The 6345-nt window shown below is 34.1% G+C and overlaps 1 pseudogene; it reads left to right on the top strand.

Moving 5' to 3' along the window:
* Positions 1-2650: 2650 nt before the first annotated feature.
* LOC145717982 (small ribosomal subunit protein uS2 pseudogene) lies at positions 2651-3568 on the top strand (annotated as a pseudogene).
* The last annotated feature ends 2777 nt before the right edge of the window (positions 3569-6345 follow it).

A 6345-nucleotide genomic window follows, 5' to 3' on the forward strand; every position in this document is an offset into this window, starting at 1 on the left:
TTCTCTAATGTGTTTATTCTCTTTAGTCATCTTATTGATAGGTAGTGAAATAAAATATATAGAAATAAAAGTTCATTTTATTTTCATATTGTAGAAATGAAGTTGTAGATAATCAGAGATTGAAATAATTATTTTTAAAATAAAACGTTAAAGTGTGTGCTGTTAAAATTATGTTTTGTGACATATACAACAATGTAGATTTTAAGTTAAAAAAACTCATTCTATGTAGTTATTTTTAGCAAATAATTAATGATACCTTTTTGTGTGCTGTTATGAAGGACAGCATTTGTTATTTTGTAGGTCTCAGTAATCCTTGTGCAAATATGAAATGCAAATACATAATTAGCTAATTTATTAATCATTCATTTAAGATATTATGTACTCTGTGTCAAACATTCTTCAAGGTCTAGGGATATGATAATAAATAAGATACTTATATCTCTCTCCTCCCCTAAGTTACAAAAACAGTTGAGAAAACATCCAGTTAAATAAATGATTATAATGCAGCTTGATGAATGTTACGGTAGGAGAAACTAGAATTTTATGGGAGCCTATTGCAATGGTACAGATCTGTCTTAGTGATGGTCTTCCTCTGAATGCCACATTTAGGTTAAGAAATAGAGAATGAATAGGACTTAGCCAGACAGAGGGTAAAGGTTGCATAGTGGAAGTGATGGCCTTTCAGAGTGAATGTCATCTATATTTAGGAGTCAGACATTATCTAAAGGGCAAAACTAAGTCATTGAAGGGACTTAGGTAGTGAATAATTAGATTTGCATTTTTAGAAATATTATTTAGACTGGAAATTTGGAACTGTAAAGGGACAGGGTGAGAGGAAACAGAACAATTAGGAAGCTGTTTCAGAACATCAGGAAGGGATGATAATGGTCTAGAACAGAGTGGGACAAAGTGATGATAGACAGAAGGATAGAAAATAACCCATATCCAAACCATCAAAAAAGCCTGTTGAATTTATTATCAAATGTTTCCAGAATCTGATCACTGTTCACCATCTGCCTTGCCACCATCCTGGTACAAGCCAACAACACATCTCATTTCAATTATTGCAATAGTCTCTTAACTAGAGCCAGATTTAGCCAATAAAAATTTTATCTGGCAACCCTACTCCTAGCTGCTCTCCCACCTCTGCTTCTTCTCCCTTGTCAGTCTCTTCTCAACATGGCAGCCAGAGTACTGTTACGAAAACACAATCTTGAAAAGCTCTAAAAACCCCAACGGGGCACAATGTATTATATATTTTTACAGTGCTTGGTTTAATTTGCTAATATTGTGTTTAGGATCTTTGCATTTATGTTAATGAGTGCTTTGGTTTCCAGTTTCTCTCTTTCTCAGTCTACCACGGTCAGGTTTTGCTATTGATGTTAACGTCTCATCATTAAATGAATTAGGGAGTAATCTATTTTTTTTCTGTATTCTCTGAAAATGTGTTTATAAGATTAGATTTATCTTTTCTTTGCAATTTGGTAGAATTTGGCTCAAAACCACTTAGGCCTTGTGTTTGTTATTGTTCTACATTTTAAAATACTGATTCAATTTATTTGTGATAAGACAATATTGTGATAAGTCAATTTTTATAACATTATTTTCCAGAAAATTGACTATTTTGTCTACATTTTCAAGCTCATTGTCATAAAATTCTTCATTGCTTTTTCTTCCTGTAATCTGAGTTTTATCTGTACTTACTGTTTTCCCCCTTTTACATCCTTCATATTATTTATATGTGTTGCTGTCCTTAATTTTCTTACCAGTGGTTTTTATTTATAGTTTAAAAATAATCAACTTTTATCTTGTTGATTTTCTCCATTGTGTATTTGTTTTGAATTTCACAAATTTCTTTTTTTTGAATTTCATAAATTTCTGATCTTGTATTTATTATTTCCTAACTTCCATATTCTTTGGTTTATCATATTTTCATATACTATCCTGTTTTTTGTATTTAAAATTCTCATGTATTTTTTTAATCAAATTTCATGTAACTGTTAGATCTAGATGTCCAATTGATTCAGTTTATTTTATTTCATTTTATTTTATTTTATTTTGGCAAGAATATTTCATAAGTAGTGCTATGCAAGTCTCGTTGATTGTTTTACCTTATGTATGAATTTCCTGAATAATGAGCTGCTTGCCTAAGTAAAATATCAAGAGATGAACAATGAAGGATTAAGTATAATTGTTAAGTGTAATTACCAATTTTAATAGATTTGTTACATCTCAGTATTTATTCTTCTTTGTGAACCTCAAATTGTCCTATCTTCGGCTAATGGGGGTCTCTTCACCTTGCCTCCTGTGTCCTTTTCTAGTCTGTGATAGCATTTAGGTATAGGATTTCAGAAATGACAAGATGACTAGGCTCACCTTGGATATTTTTGATCACAGCTTAGAATCAGATATATCTTCAAGGGGCCCTGGTAGTTCCTTTTGGTGGAAAATAATATTTGGAAATTATATCTGGGCGGTAAGTTTCCATTTTCTACTGGGCTATCAGTTTTTTGAGCATTTTAGTAGAGACCTACGAGATATGCATTTAATTTATTTTAAAAAGAAAAAAAAATAAATTCTACCTTTTCCTGCTACTTAGGAGTCCATACAGCATTGTCCTAGGTTCCTGTCAGAAAGGGAAACGTTCACTATGTCTGGACCTCGTGGCGTCCTGAAAATTAAGACGAAGGATGTCCTTAAATTCCTTGCAGGAGGAGCCCACTTAGGTGTCACCAACCTTGACTTCCAAATGAAACAGGCCATCTACAAAAGGAAAAGTGATGGCATCTATATCATAAATCTGAAGAGAACTGGGGAGAATCTTCTTTTGGCAGTTCATGCCACTGTTGCTATTGAAAATCCAGCTGATGTCAGTATCATCCTTCAAGAATACTGGCCAGCGGGCTGTGCTTTAAGTTGTAGTTGCCAGCGGGGCCACTTCTATTGCCGGCCACTTCACTCCTGGAAACTTTACTAAGTTTCCCGCGTTCCGGGAACTGCGACTTCCAGAAGTTACTCTATCCCAGGGCTGACTGCTAGCCTCTTACAGAGGCGTCTTAAGTTAACTTGCCTACTACTGGTCTGTGTAACGCAGATTCTCCTCTGTGCCATGTGAGCTTGGTCACCTCACACAACAACAATAAGCACCTGCTCGGTGGGTCAGATGCGATGGATTCTGGGCCCGGAGATTCTGCGCATGCGCGGCACCATTTCCCGTGAGACTCTCCGTCGGTCCTTTCTGATCTGTACTTCCACAGAAATCCTGAAGAAATTGAAGAGTATACTGCTGCTAAAAAGGCTGCGAACCAGGAGGAATTTCACGGTGAACGGATCTCTCTAGCACCTGAATTTACTGCTACTAAACTTGAGGTCGCAGCTGTGTCTGCAGGCAGGCAGGTGCCCTCTGTGCCTGCCAGTGGTTCCCTACCGAAGACTGGAGCAAGCAGCCCCCGACACCCACTGAAGACTGGTCTGCAGCCCCGCCTCTGCTCATGCCACTGAATGAACAGTCACTGAGTGGTCTTAAGCTGTTCTTCCACTAGCTCTTAAATAGAAAATGGAATATAAAGTTGGCAGAAAAAAAAGTTTCTAAAAAAGTAAGTAAATAAACTACAAATTCATAAAATTGATTTCCCAAATTTAAATGGCAATCATAGGATTTTATTTAATTTGTTTGATTTATATCTTTATCTTGTCTTTTTTACTGAAAATCTTGGTTCCTAATGATATTAGTATAATAACGTATATGCTGTAATCTATTTTGTGTGTGGTGGAGTGTGTGTATATGCTTATAATAGTTTTAAAATTATACTAACATTAAACTTAATAACAAGCCCAGTAGCTGCAATTTAAGATTTAGTGATCTTTATTTTTGGTTCCACTTAGGAGTATATTCAGTCAAAATTCTATTTTTAAATTAACATAAATATCCTTGCCATTATGCTACCAATTTGATATAAAGTAACATTAGTGAGTTTCAATTTGGTTTTTATTTTAGGGATTGCCTCACTTTTTAAAATTTAATGTTATCTTTTAAATACATAAAACATGAGTAAGGTTCTAAGGTCAAAACTATAAACAAGGCACATTAAAAAAATACCTAGCTTTCATTCTTGTACTTTCCACCACCTCTCTTTTGTCTTCTTCCTATCTAAAGTTTACTATTTCTTCTAAGTAATACTTGGTTTATCCCTTCACTGTTTCTTTTAGAAAGTATTAGCACATATGTAAGTATATGTGGATGAGTGTATGTATGAATTCTTACACCTTTGTTACCCAAAAGGTACCCAAAGAGGTATAATGTTTTTTCATTCTTTTGTATAACCTTTGTGCTTTTGCAAATAGTAAGGATGTAAATAGACTTGTGCATTAGTCACTTAATATTTCTGTGAGTGTATCTTAGGGGCAGATCCCAGAAGTGAAATTTCTGGGTCAAAGGGTAAATGTCTATTTAATTTAGCTAATTAATAATTTGCTAATATCAAATCTTAGAAGTGGTATGGTTTTGAATTTCTACTAGCAGTGTATGAAAGTGATTGTTGGGCGCCTGGGTGGCTCAGTTGGTTAAGCGTCTGCCTTCGGCTCAGGTCATGATCCCGGGGTCCTGGGATGGAGCCCCACATCCGGCTCCTTGCTCAGCGGGGAGTCTGCTTCTCCCTCTGCCCCTCCCTGCTGCTCTTGCTCACTTTCTCTCTCGCTCTCTTGCAAAAATAAATAAATAAATAAATAAATAAATAAATAAATAAATAAATAAAATCAATCTTAAAAAAAAAAGTGATTGTTTTCTCACAGCCTTAACAACAGAGTATGTTTTCAAAATGTTTATCTGTTTTTAGGTATCATGCCTCACTGTAGTTTCAATTTGTATTTCTCTTATTATATATATGTGATTAGGGGCCATTGCTGGTTCTTTTTCTGTGAACTATTTTACATGTCATTTACCAATTTTTTTTCCTAAAGCTTTTGGACTTTTTCTGCTTATTTCTTAGATTTTTTTTTATTTAATAGCAGTGTTTACCCTCTGTATGTGATTTAAGATGCAAATATTATATTCAATTTTGTCATTTATCCTTATCTCTCCTACCCTCCCTGCCTCCCTTCCTTTCTCTTCTTTATTCATACCATGCACATTTTTAGTATCAAAATGATCAGGAATTTCCTTTTTGATTGTAGATTTTGAATCACAGCAAGGAATTTTTACCTTTCCTAGATAATAAAGGAATTCATCTGTATAATTCACTAGTACAATTTTATTTTAGCATTTAGATATCTGATAGTATTTTAAAAAATTCTCATGGTCTGCAATGCATCTTTTGATATACAGAATTTTATTATTGGTTAATCGTAAATATTTTTAAAATTTCTCTTATGATTTTTTTTTTGATGAATGAGTTATTTAAAAATAGTCTGTATAGGGGCGCCTGGGTGACTCAGTCAGTTAAGCGTCCAACTATTGAGCTCAGGGTTGTGAGTTCAAGCCTTGCATTGAGCTCCGTGCTGGGTATGGAGCCTACTTAAAAAAAAAAAAAAAAAATTAAAAGTAGTCCGTATAATACCACTTCTTTGACAATTTTTGAGACTTGCTTTATGAATTAGGTGGTCATTTTTCTAAATGTTCAGTATGTACTTAAGTATCCTCCACATGTTGCTCCAGAGTTTTGCATATGACCACTAAGTAAATTGTGTAGACATTTTGTTCAAATTTTCTGTATCTTACTATTTGTCTGCTTGGCTTGTAAGAAACTGAGTTATGTCAAAATCTTCTATGTTGTTGGATTTGTCTATTTCAGCTTATCGTTCTGGCCAGTTCAGCTTCACATATTATAAGAGTGTTTTACCACATACAAGAATTAGCATTTTTACATATTTTTAGAGAAATGACACTTTTCTCTATGTAAATATAGTATATGTATTTAATATACACTAAATCCATCCTGCTTAAGTCTGTTTTTTCTGATGTTTGAATAATAGACTTAACTGTAATTTCATTAACGTTTTCTTGGAATATACTTATTAATTATTTTAATTTCTATTTTTACTTGACCTTGGGTTTTGGGTGCATGTATTATAAAGACCATAGAGCTGAAATTTGGTATTTTTATATAACCTGAAAATATGTGTCTTAGTAAGTTTAGTTCATATATTACTGAGAAGTAAGGGTTAGTTTATCCCAGACTGGTGTACTGCAGGTTGGGCTCCAGAAAGATTTGAGTTCATACATTCCTATAAAGCTCTGTGGAGATGAGTTTATGGTCTGGTGACTAAGAAAACCACTCCTGGTACATGTTAAGGTTGGAGCCCCAGCCCCAGGATATATGAAGAGAACATGTCAAATCTTGCTGCTAG

The sequence above is a fragment of the Leptonychotes weddellii genome, chromosome X, assembly GCF_054177405.1.
Source record: "Leptonychotes weddellii isolate Sample4059 chromosome X, ASM5417740v2, whole genome shotgun sequence".
Taxonomy (NCBI): Eukaryota; Metazoa; Chordata; class Mammalia; order Carnivora; family Phocidae; genus Leptonychotes; species Leptonychotes weddellii.